This window comes from Trachurus trachurus, assembly GCF_905171665.1.
Source record: "Trachurus trachurus genome assembly, chromosome: 11".
In the NCBI taxonomy this organism is placed as follows: domain Eukaryota; kingdom Metazoa; phylum Chordata; class Actinopteri; order Carangiformes; family Carangidae; genus Trachurus; species Trachurus trachurus.
In genome coordinates this window covers 7,225,035-7,240,054 of record NC_139904.1, presented here as the reverse complement: position 1 = coordinate 7,240,054, position 15,020 = coordinate 7,225,035, and positions in this window count along the sequence as shown.

Below are 15,020 nucleotides of genomic sequence, written 5' to 3'. Positions count from 1 at the left end.
TATTGGTGGGTGACATCTTGCAGCGTATTCATGAAGGCAAAGGAGAAACAAGCATTGATATAGTTAAAGGATAGAAAAGTCTGCATAGGAGGAGGTTGAACACAACACTTTTTTCATGTGATGCTTAATGTGCTTTACAGAAACCATTATTCATTCATACCACGTTCACACTTAGTGATGGCAAGCTATGTTGCTAAGCTATGTTTATGCCAATGTGCGCCTAATGACCCCTCCGACCACCACCGAACATCCTCCATACACATTCGCATTCACACGGGGCGAGGTGGGTAAGGGGGCTTGCCAGAGAACCGCCAACCCCCCACTTAATTGCGACCCACTCCACCTCTTGGGCCACTATCGCCCTCTGTTATATGTGCCTGTTCTGTCGGACATACAATACAAAACCGTGCGTGTGGCTCGAGGACAATGAAAGGGTCAATTATTAAGGTATTGAAAGGTTTGTAGGTGACCAGACGCAGCCGGGGATTCAAACCCAAGACCTTCTTGATGTGATGCGACAATGCTAACCACTGCACCACCATGCTACCTGGACCCGTTCTTCTTCCTCCTCTTCTGTGGGTGTTGGCATCACCTCCCTCCCAAACCTTGTGATTGGTTCAGTTGCTGCTGAGTGGTACTCATGTGAAAGGAAGCCAATCAACTGAAGTACAAACACCTGGTCAGGTTGTCAGAAAAGTCTCAAACCTGATTCCAATCATTTAATCAGTGTGAGCTGTGGCTGGAGGACTCAGGTACCAACACATAAAGAGGACCACGGTGTTGGCAGCAGTCACAAAGCTGCAACTACAGCTTCTGAGTTTGTTGTGTGCTTGAGCAGCACAGGTTGTGCATGTTGTTTGATTTCAGTGTGGAAAAATGGCTTCTGGATTCTGCATGAGGTTGGTTGATCTTTGCTCTGGGGTTGTTTCCACTTTTTTGTACTTGGCTGGTTTGTAGTTGTTCACACATCACCATCTCTATTTTGCAGGGTCCTCTTGCTCTCATTATTGGCATTGGGGCAGCATGCACAGGGTAAGTATTTATTGGACACAAACTGCATGACCACTTCAGTAACATCTTTAGAAGACTGACCATTAACATGTTCTGTCATTTTAGGAGTGAGTTACAGAAGTGGAGGCTTCAGTGGTGTTAAACCTCACTTTGACCCAGCCATAGGCTTTCCAAGAAGCCACAAACCTAGCCACAACCCTGGTTATGAGAGCTCTGCGCAGTCTGGACGCTTTCTGGCTAGTTCTAGCTCAAGTTACCCTGATGGTGATTCTGATGTTGGATATCAAAGTGGTTCTTATGGTAGGCACGTAGATGGTTACAGTCCAGATGGAAGTGTTACTAGTTACAGTCCTTCAAAACCCAGAGAGAACCCACAGCAGCCACATCCCCGTGGTGTTCTTCAGACCAAAGCTGGCATGTGGGGTGAGGCTTCACCTCACAGTGGAAACCGATTTGAACCTGGCACTGCTTCAGGTAATGAGCTCAAGATGGATTTTGTTGGTCAGTCTGAAACCAGGCCCCAGCAACCTGGCTACCCTGCTAAACCTCAGCTGAGGCCTCAGCAGCCCACCTACCCAACCAGGCCTCAGCCTCACCCAGGCCCCCAGCAGCCCACCTACCCATCCAAGCCTCAGCCTCGTCCTGTCCCCCAGCAGCCCACCTACCCGGTCAAGCCTCAGCCCCATCCAGGCCCCCAGCAGCCCACCTACCCATCCAAACCCCAGCCTCGCCCTGGCCCCCAGCAGCCCACCTACCCATCCAAACCCCTGCCTCGACCCGGCCCCCAGCAACCCACCTACCCATCCAAACCTCTGCCTCGTCCCGGCCCCCAGCAGCCCACCTACCCATCCAAGCCCCAGCCTCGTCCCGGCCCCCAGCAGCCCACCTACCCATCCAAACCGCTGCCTCGTCCCGGCCCCCAGCAGCCCACCTACCCATCCAAACCGCTGCCTCGTCCCGGCCCCCAGCAGCCCACCTACCCATCCAAACCGCTGCCTCGTCCCGGCCCCCAGCAGCCCACCTACCCATCCAAACCGCTGCCTCGTCCCGGCCCCCAGCAGCCCACCTACCCATCCAAGCTCCAGCCTCGTCCCGGCCCCCAGCAGCCCACCTACCCATCAAAACCCCTGCTTCGTCCCGGCCCCCAGCAGCCCACCTACCCATCCAAACCCCTGCCTCGTCCCGGCCCCCAGCAGCCCACCTACCCATCCAAGCCTCTGCCTCGGTCCGGCCCCCAGCAGCCCACCTACCCAGCCCAACCACATTCCCATGGTATTCTTCAGACCAAAGCTGGCATGTGGACTGATGCTTCACCTCACAGTGGAAACCGATTTGAATCTGGCACTGCTTCAAGTTTTGGGATTGAGATGGTTTCTGCTGGTCACTCTGAAACCAGGCCCCAGCAACCTGGCTACCCTGCTAAACCTCAGCTGAGGCCTCAGCAGCCCACCTACCCGTCCAAGCCTCAGCCTCGTCCCGGCCCCCAGCAGCCCACCTACCCGTCCAAGCCTCAGTCTCGTCCAGGTCCCCCCACCTACCCGTCCAAGCCTCAGCCTCGTCCAGGTCCCCAGCAGCCCACCTACCCGGTCAAGCCTCAGCCCCAGCTTCGTCCAGGTCCCCAGCAGCCCACCTACCCGTCCAAGCCTCAGCCTCGTCCAGGTCCCCAGCAGCCCACCTACCCCTCCAAGCCTCAGCCTGGTCCTGGTCCCCAGCAGCCCACCTACCCATCCAAGCCACATCCCCATGGTGTTCTTCAGACCAAAGCTGGCATGTGGACTGATGCTTCACCTCACAGTGGAAACCGATTTGAATCTGGCATCGCTTCAAGTTTTGGGATTGAGATGGTTTCTGCTGGTCACTCTGAAACCAGGCCCCAGCAGCCCACCTACCCGGCCAAGCCCCAGCCTCGTCCTGGCCCCCAGCAGCCCACCTACCCGGCCAAGCCTCAGCCTCGTCCTGGCCCCCAGCAGCCCACCTACCCGGCCAAGCCTCAGCCTCGTCCCGGCCCCCAGCAGCCCACCTACCCATCCAAGCCACATCCCCATGGTGTTCTTCAGACCAAAGCTGGCATGTGGACTGATGCTTCACCTCACAGTGGAAACCGATTTGAATCTGGCACTGCTTCAAGTTTTGGAATTGAGATGGTTTCTGCTGGTCACTCTGAAACCAGGCCCCAGCAACCTGGCTACCCTGCTAAACCTCAGCTGAGGCCCCAGCAGCCCACCTACCCATCCAAGCCTCAGCCTCGTCCCGGCGCCCAGCAGCCCACCTACCCATCCAAGCCACATCCCCATGGTGTTCTTCAGACCAAAGCTGGCATGTGGATTGATGCTTCACCTCACAGTGGAAACCGATTTCATTCTGGCATTGCTTCAAGTTTTGGGACTGAGATGGTTTCTGCTGGTCAGTCTGAAACCAGGCCCCAGCAGCCCACCTACCTGGCCAAGCCCCAGCCTCGTCCTGGTCCCCAGCAGCCCACCTACCTGGCCAAGCCACATTCCCATGGTGTTTTTCAGACCAAAGCTGGCATGTGGACTGATGCTTCACCTCACAGTGGAAACCGATTTGAATCTGGCATCGCTTCAAGTTTTGGAATTGAGATGGTTTCTGCTGGTCACTCTGAAACCAGGCCCCAGCAACCTGGCTATCCTGCAAAACCTCACCTGAGGCCCCAGCAGCCCACCTACCCATCCAAGCCCCAGCCTCGTCCTGGCCCCCAGCAGCCCACCTACCCATCCAAGCCTCAGCCCCAGCCTCGTCCTGGCCCCCAGCAGCCCACCTACCTGGCCAAGCCTCATCCTGGACCCCAGCAGCCCACCTACCTGGCCAAGCCTCAACCTCGTCCTGGACCCCAACAGCCCACCTACCCATCCAAGCCTCAGCCTCGTCCTGGACCCCAGCAATCCGGCTATGATGTCACTCAGAGCAAAGCTGGAATGTGGGATTTTGCTCTTTCCCAAGAAGATGATCATGAGCAGACCACTCACTCTCGGGTTGGGCCACGATCTCCTTACTGGAATCTAGGCTAGGCAATTATCGGGGAAGTAAGTAGTACATTTTTATTTTTTTTCAAAGGATGTTCATCTCTCTATAAAGATTTTTTTCAAATGACTTTTCTTTTCCATTCATTCCACACTTACTAATGTTTCTGTTCACAGGTGTCTCACCTTCGTGGAAGCATCTGTCCTGGCATTAACTTTGGAAAAACTGCTGGCTATCGCTGTCATATGAACTGTTTGTTTGAATGACCTGGATAATGATGGGGACAGAATATTAAAGCAATTTGTTCTTGAATTTTCTGAGGTTCTTCCTGGTTTTACTTTTGATACAATGCAGTGATGTGTTGGTAGTTCAACTTCAAAGCACTTTGTACACAAAGACATGTTGTAAAATAATTCAAACTTGAATACCAAACCCATCCTGTTGGCTTTTAGCCAACACATGGGCTGTGTTCGAAACCGCATACTTCTCCTACTACTCGTACTACTCATACTAACGATTTGAGTATGCAGTATGTTCACACTGCGCAGTATGCGATTTGCAGTAGGCGAGAAGTTCCCGGATGCATACTAGATTCGGCCGAAATGTTGAGTATACATCATGAGGTCACTACTCATACTCAAACTACCCAAGATGCAACGCAACGTGACGTCAAGGACCGCCTCTTCCTTGCCGCGAAAAAAAAAAAAAAAAAACGGAGAAGGAGGAGCCGAGCGGACGAGAGGAAAAAGGAGGGGCAGCAATACAAATGTGAGCAAGCTAGCCACAGTGGGGACAGGTTCACTTCCTGTTTATAAAGTAAGAGCACTGACGTCATTGTAACGGCTTTCTTTATGGTCAATTGCAACGGGTGCTTTATTTTGACACAGAAACCGGAAGTACAGTGCTCACTACGGCTGGTTTTACTAACGCCAGAGAAGTCCGACTTCGTCCGACTAAAATTGTAAATAGGTGTTATTTTTTCAACACCATGGGGATACGAAGTAGTACTTTCTCGCCTGAAAATGTTTCAAATGTTGCTGAAGTTATATATTTACAGAGTTTAGAGCTTAAGTGAAATCAGCTTCAGGGCGGCTGATTTCGGCTCGGGCAGGAGCGAAATGCATTGTGGGTTATCATAGTACGCAGCAGTGTGAACGCTCTGCATACTGTATGATCGATTAGTATGTAGTATGGAGTATGGAAGTATGCAGTATGGAAGTATGTAGTATGGAGTATGTGGTTTCGAACACAGCCCTGGTCTCACAATGACAATATGGAGGCTTTCCAACTTTCTGCATTCATGTTGGGTCTGCTAGGTTCTCTCAAGGTCAAAGGTTCAGTGCCTACCACTCAATGTCACCATTTCATGGTTTTGCATGATGCTCACATCGAGATTACAACCAACCACATGTGGAGTTGCTATGTGCATAAGGAGCCTGCAGAATGTGCTGAGATCCATGCAGTTTACATGGAAACAATGTTGCAACATTTTTACACTGCTACTTATAGTGGTTGGTGTAAATCAGAGGTGGTCAACTTTAGTTTTTAAGGCCACCTATCAAATCCAAAGCTCATACAGCCAGATCTCTTTAGTCTTCACTGGCTTCCAGTTTTCAGAATGATAAGTCCTTGGTTCCATGTACTGCCTTAGTACCAAGGCAGTCAATTGACCCTTCGCGTAAGCCCCGCCCCCTTGGTTACTGTTGCTACGCCGGGCAAGCTTTCACTCCCAGCCATGCTCCTGGCAATATTTGGTATCGATTTCAAAGGAAATGTCTGGATGAACTGTTCTGAGATAATAGAGAGAAGAAGTCACAAAGATCATTCATAGTTTTCAGTGACGTGACTCGCGCAGGATGATAAAACATCTGTTCAACGACAGGACTGGACAATGTACAGAGCAGCAGTAAGGACCGGTAATTTTACCGTCTATCAACCCACGAAGACTTAGGTCATCTCACTGGTCATGAAACGTTGTCAAACTGCAAGTTTTTGGGCGATTGTGAACCACATACAGCTTTCGCTGCTGTTTTATTTCTCCCACCGCTGTATGAGTCAGTGAAAGCAGTCCCTGCCTGGAGGATCCCTCGCCTAAAAGCTCAAGTAAAAGCCCTAAAAGTAGGGGAGAGCAGGGTCGAAAGTAACGGAGGACGAAAGTAACAGAGCGATTTTCTCCGAGCCCATACAAGTCTGACATGTCTAACTTGGTCAGTGTGTATATCATGCAGGACCTAACAGAACTGCAAAAAATCTTAAGAATATGTCTCACTTTGACCGAGTTACACTCAAGAACCTGTTTTCAGTGACGAAAAGTAAATTTGTTTGAGCGGTAACTTTTTGGGTTGATCAGCTGTGTTTACCATTTCAGGTGTTATAATTATGATGGTTAGACACATTAATTAGTCCCCTAACACATCCTAAAGTTTGACCTATCAGAGTTCTTCAGTATAGAAGCAGCTCAGGTTTGAGTGTCGGGAGTCGCTGGAGGGACGAAAGTAACAAGCCGTTACTTTCGTCCCTCTACACATTAACAATGAGCAATTCTGTGCAAAAAAATAAAAAATCGGTCACCATGCTATGGGAGGGATTAAAACACACAACGTAAACAATGTGACCATATATAAGTGGAGAAGTGCAGGAGGAGGGCATGACCAGTGGATCATGGTGGTCCAGTCATAGTGGACCAGGACAACAGGCTGTCAGCAGGAGGATGGCAGAGATCTGTTCTGACCAAGTCCCAAGGTGTAGTGTAGTAAAAAAAAAAGTTAATACATTTTATTTAACACCATTTCACACTGTAATTTAGACAAAATAGCAGGAATTTAGAGAAAATCAGCATGCTAAAAAGCGATCTACAAACGTTTAAAAAAATCCAAATGAGCGTCATTGATCGTTCGTTCTAAAAATTAAATTAAATTAAATTTAATATATTTTTAAATAAGATAAAGGTCACAATATGTTTGTAATCACATTTTAGCAAGAGCATTGTCAGACATTTTAACTCATTGAGTGCCGCGCTCCTTTCCAAAGTTTTAGTCAAGTGTACCGGCAATTTAGACCATTTTTGACTTTTTATGTAGAGCCATAGTGTATTCTATATTATTGCCACCAACACATACTGTAGCTCAATTGAAAGGTTTAACTTTATGCTTCAAAGAGCCACAAACCGTTTGTTTCTACGTGCCTCTGTTCCTGAGAAAAGTCAAGCTAAACATGGCTGGGTTTCACCAAAATCCCTCCTTTTTTTTCTAGAAAAGGAGATAGAGCGTCTTTTATGAAAGGTGCTCTGTTTGTGCCTGTCGCTCTTCTGACACTCGCATTTCTGGATCAAAGGGCTTGTGTAAGATAAATATATACAACAATTGTTGTTCTATTCACAAAACCACCATCGGGGGCGGGGGGGGGGGGGGCGCCACTAACAATAACACAGACGCACCGTGCCGTGTCACAGCCTCTCGCCGCGGAACGTGAGGGTCTCTCGGCCAGCGCAGGTCCGGAACACCGGTCCCGCCGGTGGTCGCGGTCCGTCTGTGGTTCGGGTCGGTGACGGCGGCCTGCTTTGGCCCAGAGACCATCAGATTTTACCGCGGGAGGACTTTGGGGAGGACACGGTGTTGCTCCAGATGAAGACAGGGCGGGACAGTCGGCTGAGAGCTTCCTGTTTCTGCTCCGAGCTGCTGCAGCCTCGCGGGTGAGAGCGGAGCAGCTGCGCTGCATCTGCGCTGCATCTGCATGCAGAACTCCGTTTGCAGAAGCTGAGTTATGATAAAAACTTCCAGATCATGAGCTGTCATGTGACTTTGATCGTCATCTATTTCAGTTCTCCTCGTCGTAGAGTCCCCAAATTTACATATAATGTGTATTAAAGTGTCTATTTTCATAATTAAAAAAAAAAAGCAAAAAACGAAAAATCTCGTTTTTGGCACTCAACGCATGGGAACGAAAAACGAGAAATTACGTGGTTGGCACTCAATGAGTTAAATAAAAACAAGAAAAATAAGAACAAGTCCAGTTTATATTGTCGTGTTACTTTTGACCCACCCCCCTGTTACTTTCGTCCCTGCCATGAGGGACGAAAGTAACAAAGCGCAGCTTCTCTTCAAAGTCAAATTACACCGACGTTGTTTCACATTTTTACAAAATAACATCTGGTATTGATAGAGAACACATATGAGATGGTGATCACAACAAAAAAATGTCTCTCTCTGTAATACTATCTTTTTAAATGACATTTATTTGAAAAATGTTACTTTCGACCCTGCTCTCCCCTACAGCTGTCATTTTGGAGGTGAACATATGGTTATCCCCATATTTACACTTGCTCAAGTCGAAAAAAAAGTCCGCTCGTATCTGAACATCTCTATGTTGCTGCTGCCGCCGCCGTAGTAGCAGCAGCAGCAACAACATCCTTCTCTACAAACAAATATTTTTCGTCCTAGTCTCAAAATGTGTCCACAAAAGCAAACGTAATGACTCACTGCGGAAAGCTTGGCAGGCCTATAGTTACGGTTGCTAACGTAGGATTGGATAATAGCCGTTTGTGGGAGGAGTTGGCGAAGGGTCAATTGGCAATAACTTTGACACACCTCCTCTTTCTCTTTTTTTCTCTCCTCCTGCTTCTTTCTTCTCATCTATCTCTTCTCTTGCTCTTCTGCTGTTTCTTTCACTTCTTTGACCTACTCCTGTTTTTTCCTCTCTTCCTGTCCTCCACTAGCCTCGTAAACCAGCCTCTCGCGGAAATGCATTTCATTTCATTTCTCGGGAGAGGCTGGCCTCATCCCCCCTCTAAGCGTTTGGGGTGGGCGGGAGTAGTAGCAAAGACGGTTTAATATCTTTGGTAGTAGCGTTGACAGACAACCCCATTCAGCCAATCAGCAAGTTGGTGTAGTGACGGGGCTTTGCACCAGTCGGTCCCTGATTGGCTAACGTGCTGTGTCAATCACAGCGGGCGACGCTGATTGGCTCGGCCTTCTGAGGGTTTCAGTCCAAACGCTTAGAATGGGGATGAGGCCAGACTCTCCCTCGGAATGAAATGAAATGCACTTCCGCGAGAGGCTGGTTTACGAGGCTAGTCCTCCACCCCCCTTCTTATCCATTTCTTTGTCTCTTTCCTCCTCATCATCCTTCCTTCCTCTCGTCTTTCTCCTTTGTAGGTAAAAGGAAAGGTACTTTATTTGTCACATATACAGCTAGTACAGTGAAATGATTTCTTTGCACTTAACAATGAGCACCAGGGACCAACTCCAGATCATGAACCAGTGCCTTTGGTCAGGGGCACTAACTGGAGGATTAATCTAGCCAACATGTTTTTAGTGGTGGGGGAAACCAGAGTAGGCTACCCAGAGGAAAGCCACGTAGACACAGGGAGAACGTGCAAACTCCACACAGAAAAGGACATGGGCGACTGGGGATTTGAACCCAGGACCTTCTTGATGTGATGCGACAATGCTAACCACTGCACCACCATGCCACCTGGACCCGTTCTTCTTCCTCCTCTGTGGGTGTTGGCATCACCTCCCTTCCAAACCATGTGATTGGTTCAGTTGCTGCTGAGTGGTACTCAAGTGAAAGGAAGCCAATCAACTGAAGTACAATCACCTGGTCAGGTTGTCAGAAAAGTCTCAAACCTGATTCCAATCATTTAATCAGTGTGAGCTGTGGCTGGAGGACTCAGGTACCAACACATAAAGAGGACCACGGTGTTGGCAGCAGTCACAAAGCTGCAACGACAGCTTCTGAGTTTGTTGTGTGCTTGAGCAGCACAAGTTGTGCATGTTGTTTGGTTTCAGTGTGGATAAATGGCTTCTGGATTCTGCATGAGGTTGGTTAATCTTTGTTCTGGTTCGGTTGTGCTTTATCACTTTTTTTGTACTTGGCTGGTTTGTAGTTGTTCACACATCACCATCTCTATTTTGCAGGGTCCTCTTGCTCTCATTATTGGCATTGGGGCAGCATGCACAGGGTAAGTATTTATTGGACACAAACTGCATTATCACTTCTAGTAACATCTTTAGAAGACTGACCATTAACATGTTCTGTCATTTTAGTGCTGAGTTACAGAAGTGGAGGCTTCAGTGGTGTTAAAACTTACTTTGACCCAGCTATAGGCTTTCCAAGAAGCCACAAACCTAGCCACAACCCTGGTTATGAGAGCTCTGCGCAGTCTGGACGCTTTCTGGCTAGTTCTAGCTCAAGTTACCCTGATGGTGATTCTGATGTTGGATATCAAAGTGGTTCTTATGGTAGGCACGTAGATGGTTACAGTCCAGATGGAAGTGTTACTAGTTACAGTCCTTCAAAACCCAGAGAGAACCCACAGCAGCCACATCCCCGTGGTGTTCTTCAGACCAAAGCTGGCATGTGGGGTGAGGCTTCACCTCGCAGTGGAAACCGATTTGAACCTGGCACTGCTTCAGGTAATGAGCTCAAGATGGATTTTGTTGGTCAGTCTGAAACCAGGCCCCAGCAACCTGGCTACCCTGCTAAACCTCAGCTAAGGCCTCAGCAGCCCACCTACCCATCCAAACCTCAGCCTCGTCCGGGCCCCCAGCAACCCGGCCCTCAGCAGCCCACCTACCCGGCCAAGCCCCAGCCTCGTCCTGGCCCCCAGCAGCCCACCTACCCATCCAAGCCTCAGCCTCGTCCGGGCCCCCAGCAACCCGGCCCTCAGCAGCCCACCTACCCGTCCAAGCCTCGGCCTCGTCCAGGCCCCCAGCAGCCCACCTACCCATCCAAGCCCCAGCCTCGTCCTGGCCCCCAGCAGCCAGCCTACCCGTCCAAGCCTCAGCCTCACCCAGGCCCCCAGCAGCCCACCTACCCATCCAAGCCTCAGCCTCGTCCAGGCCCCCAGCAGCCCACCTACCCGTCCAAGCCTCGGCCTCGTCCTGGCCCCCAGCAGCCCACCTACCCATCCAATCCTCAGCCTCGTCCGGGCCCCCAGCGACCCGGCCCCCAGCAGCCCACCTACCCATCCAGGCCTCAGCCTCGTCCCGGCCCCCAGCAGCCCACCTACCCGGCCAAGCCCCAGCCTCGTCCTGGCCCCCAGCGACCCGGCCCCCAGCAGCCCACCTACCCGGCCAAGCCCCAGCCTCGTCCCGGCCCCCAGCAGCCCACCTACCCATCCAGGCCTCAGCCTCGTCCGGGCCCCCAGCGACCCGGCCCCCAGCAGCCCACCTACCCGGCCAAGCCCCAGCCTCCTCCCGGCCCCCAGCAGCCCACCTACCCGGCCAAGCCCCAGCCTCGTCCTGGCCCCCAGCAGCCCACCTACCCATCCAAGCCCCAGCCTCGTCCCGGACCCCAGCGACCCGGCTATGATGTCACTCAGAGCAAAGCTGGAATGTGGGATTTTGCTCCTTCCCAAGAAGATGAGGCTTTTGACTCTCATGAGCAGACCACTCACTCTCAGGTTGGGCCACGAGCTTACTGGGGGGGTGGATATGGTGGAAGATATGGTGGAAGTGGATTTGGTGGATATAATGGATATGGATATTATGGTCGCTAACCCACTACTTGAGTAAGTATTAGGTTTTAGTCCTTTTAGATGTTGGTGTCATTCATTCCACACTTGCTAATATTGTTTCTGTTCACAGGTGTCTGACCTCTTCGTGGAGACATCTGTCCTGGGATTAACTTTGAAAAACTGCTGGCTATGGCTGTTGTATGAACTGTTTATTTGAATGACCTGGACAATGATGGGGACAGAATATTAAAGCAATTTGTTCTTGAATTTTCTGAGGTTCTTCCTGGTTTAACTTCAAAGCAGTATGCAAAGAGTTTCTTCTTGCCAAAACCATCCTGTTGGCTCTCAGCCAACACAGTCTCACAATGGCAATATGGAGGCTTTCAAACTTTCTGTCTTCATGTTGGGTCTTCAAGGTCAAAGGTTCAGTGCCTACCACTCAATGTCACCATTTCATGGTTTTGCACGATGCTCATATTGAGATTGCAACCAACCACATGCCTGCCTGGAGCTGCTATCAAGCAGTTGTCTAGGTGTTATGACTTTACCCTGCTGAAGTAGTTGGTAAGTCAGAGGTTGTCAACTTTAGTTTTTAAGGCCACCTATCAAATCAAAAAAAAACTAACCCAGGACAAAAGATCAAAGCTTATACAGAATGAGGTTGACAACTCCTTAGTTCCTGAAGTATTTGTCTCAGGTTCATGGCAGCCATCCAGTCACTAAACCGTACCAGCAGATGTTACTTGGATACAGGGAGAAAATTATCTTATGCATCTTTGCATCTGGTCAGATTTCCTTCATTCATGCACTTGGAGAATCGAACAGTTTCCCTGCTGATGTCTGACTATTTCGGACACTTGTGTGATCTGTAATGAGCGTTATATTGAAACAAATCTGAACAAACAGAATTCATGATACCTCGACCTCAGATCTTGTGAATCATCTGTGTCCAGCTTTTTGTTTTCCTCCCACTCCCCTCTCTCTTTTCATTGCCCCCCTCCCCCACCACTTTTGCCCCTCTTCTCTGATTGCTGTTATTAGTTTGGTCTTCTCCTGTTCGGAGGGATAATAACAGTGTGGACTGACTATCAGTGTGTGCGTGTTGTCGTTGTTGCCCCCTGTCATTAAGCAGTAAGTCTCTGTGGTTAAAATGACATAGTTCTGACTATTTGAAGCTTTGCCAGTTTCACCATCTGATCCCAGACCTTCCTCCCGATCGGCCCTGCTGGCCTTGGCCTTGTTTGATGCAGCTCTCGAAAATTATTATACAATAAAGGCTCAGCTTTCTCTCATTCTTCTCCATCTACTTGAATTGTTCTTTACATATTTTCAAATTTGTACCAGGATCCACGTTTGATCCAACATGCTCCTGTCATTTTCTTGGTTCTTTGTTTTAATTAGTTATGGTCTAATATAAATTTAATTTTCATTGCCACTAAAATTTCTATACAAATATTACAAGTATATTAGGTAATTAAATCAGGTATAGCCTACAAATACAAACAGAATCAAAAACATAATCCCATACAGTCAATGTGGTTTGGAAATGTTTTCCTGAAGGTACCACTGGAGGTGTACTGACTATACTTCACCACTAGGTGTTGTCCAACTCACAGATAAAGATAGAAACTGACAAATGAATTTAGTAGGCTACTGTACCTGGGGATCAGGATACAGCACCGGACCACATCTAAGGAGTCATTAAGGAATAAGACAAAAGTACTATACATTAACCATAATGAAAGGAGATCAGGTGAAATAAAAGAAAAGATAAAAAAGGAGATTTGCGTCTCTTTTAACCCACAAAAAGCTGAGGTTTCAGCATCTGTTCCACTGTTCATCTGCACATAATCTGGAAATACCAAAGACCTCTGCATGTTTATTAATGTAGTTTTTATAATTGAGCCCAGATTGTGTGAAATTACTTTACAATCTATCCACAGTTTAAAATGGAAACAGGCCCAAAGCTCTGAGAAAGTTTTACAGCTTTCGCACATCTTAAAAAAGAAAAACACAGGAATTCATTCACTGTTCTCAATTCAGGCAGTATCGTGTGATCACAGATTTCCACTCTAACATCTGTTGTTTATTTGCTGATGAGTAAAGTAACAGTGTGAACTTTCCACTCCTCTAATCACCCAACATTTTCCCCCAATAGCTGTGAAACAGTCACTAGGTGGCGCTGTAGTGTTAACTATCTGACACAAACTCACAGTGAGGTAATGTAAGTGGAGTCATTTGACGCAAAGTGATATTAGAAAAAAGATTCAATTTAACTAAATTTCAGTGAAGCATCGAAGATCACCAATTACCAATCAGGAAGTTTTCCATACATTATTTTAAGTCCTTTACTTATGGTCATAATTAGTCATCTTAAAGCAGAAGTAAGCGGAATGTTTGTGTTAATATAAGTCTTAAATAGTTATATCTTCCGACAGCAATCACTTATATAGAGTGTTTGGTCTGAAACACGGGTCTGTCAGTCACTCTGCTCTGCTGTAAGCCGAGGAGAAAACTTTCCTTGTATCCTACAACCTTTATCCAATGAGGAGAGAGAACGGCATAAAGGGGCGGTCCTCTCTGTGTGTGCAGCCAAGGGATGCGCGTGAATGTGGTGACGTAGGGACGAGGGCGGGGACTGATAACTCCATCGGCTGACAGGAAGTTAGCCAAAACGACCGGATCGCTTACTTCTGCTTTAAAGCAGAAGTAAGCGATCCATGACGAGGGCGGGGGCTGCTAACACCATCGGCTGACAAGAAGTTATGGTGCGTTCAAGGCAACCCGTAACTCGTGTTTTTCTGACCTGTGAAGTCGTACCAGTTCGATCTGGTACGAGTTCACGGGTCGGAAGTTACGAGTGGCCGTTATAGTGACTTTCACAGGTAAAACAGGTCGGAAAAACACGAATGGGTTGCCTGGAACGCTACAAAGTCGTAAGTTGTGACTAGAAAGCCTGCCTGGAACGCAGCATTAGCCAAAACGACCGGATCGCTTACTTCTGCTTTAACTTGTCTGGATGACACATTTTTACATCTTTTTTTTTTCAGAATATTAGTTTTTTACCAATATTATTTTGTACTTTCAAATACTTATAACTTAAAAAAAATAAATTCATATCATATTTATAATCTTGTTTTTGCTATTTTCAAAAAATAAATGTAGGCTACACTATTTAATTGAATCTTATTTAGAACCATATTTTTTTATTGTATTCTATTCTATTTTACATTCATATTTTTTAATTTAATGTCATTTTTCATTGTTCTTTTTATTTGATTTTTATTTTCATATATTTTTGATCATAACATTTAATTTTAAATGTTAGGTTTTTTATATCGTATTTTTACATTATGTCTTAATCGTGTTTTAATTTAATTTAATTTTCCTCTGCACTGTCACTGCCACAGCCCTCTATCCTCTCCTCTTCTTCTCTCTCCATTAACAAAAAAAAGTGCTTCCTCAGCTGAGGGCGGGGCCAGGCGGAGCCGCGTTCACGTCGCTCCAGGCGCGCTCCCGGGCCGTTTCTGTCTGCCTCAGTAGCAGCAGTTCGCCGCCGTGTGAAGTT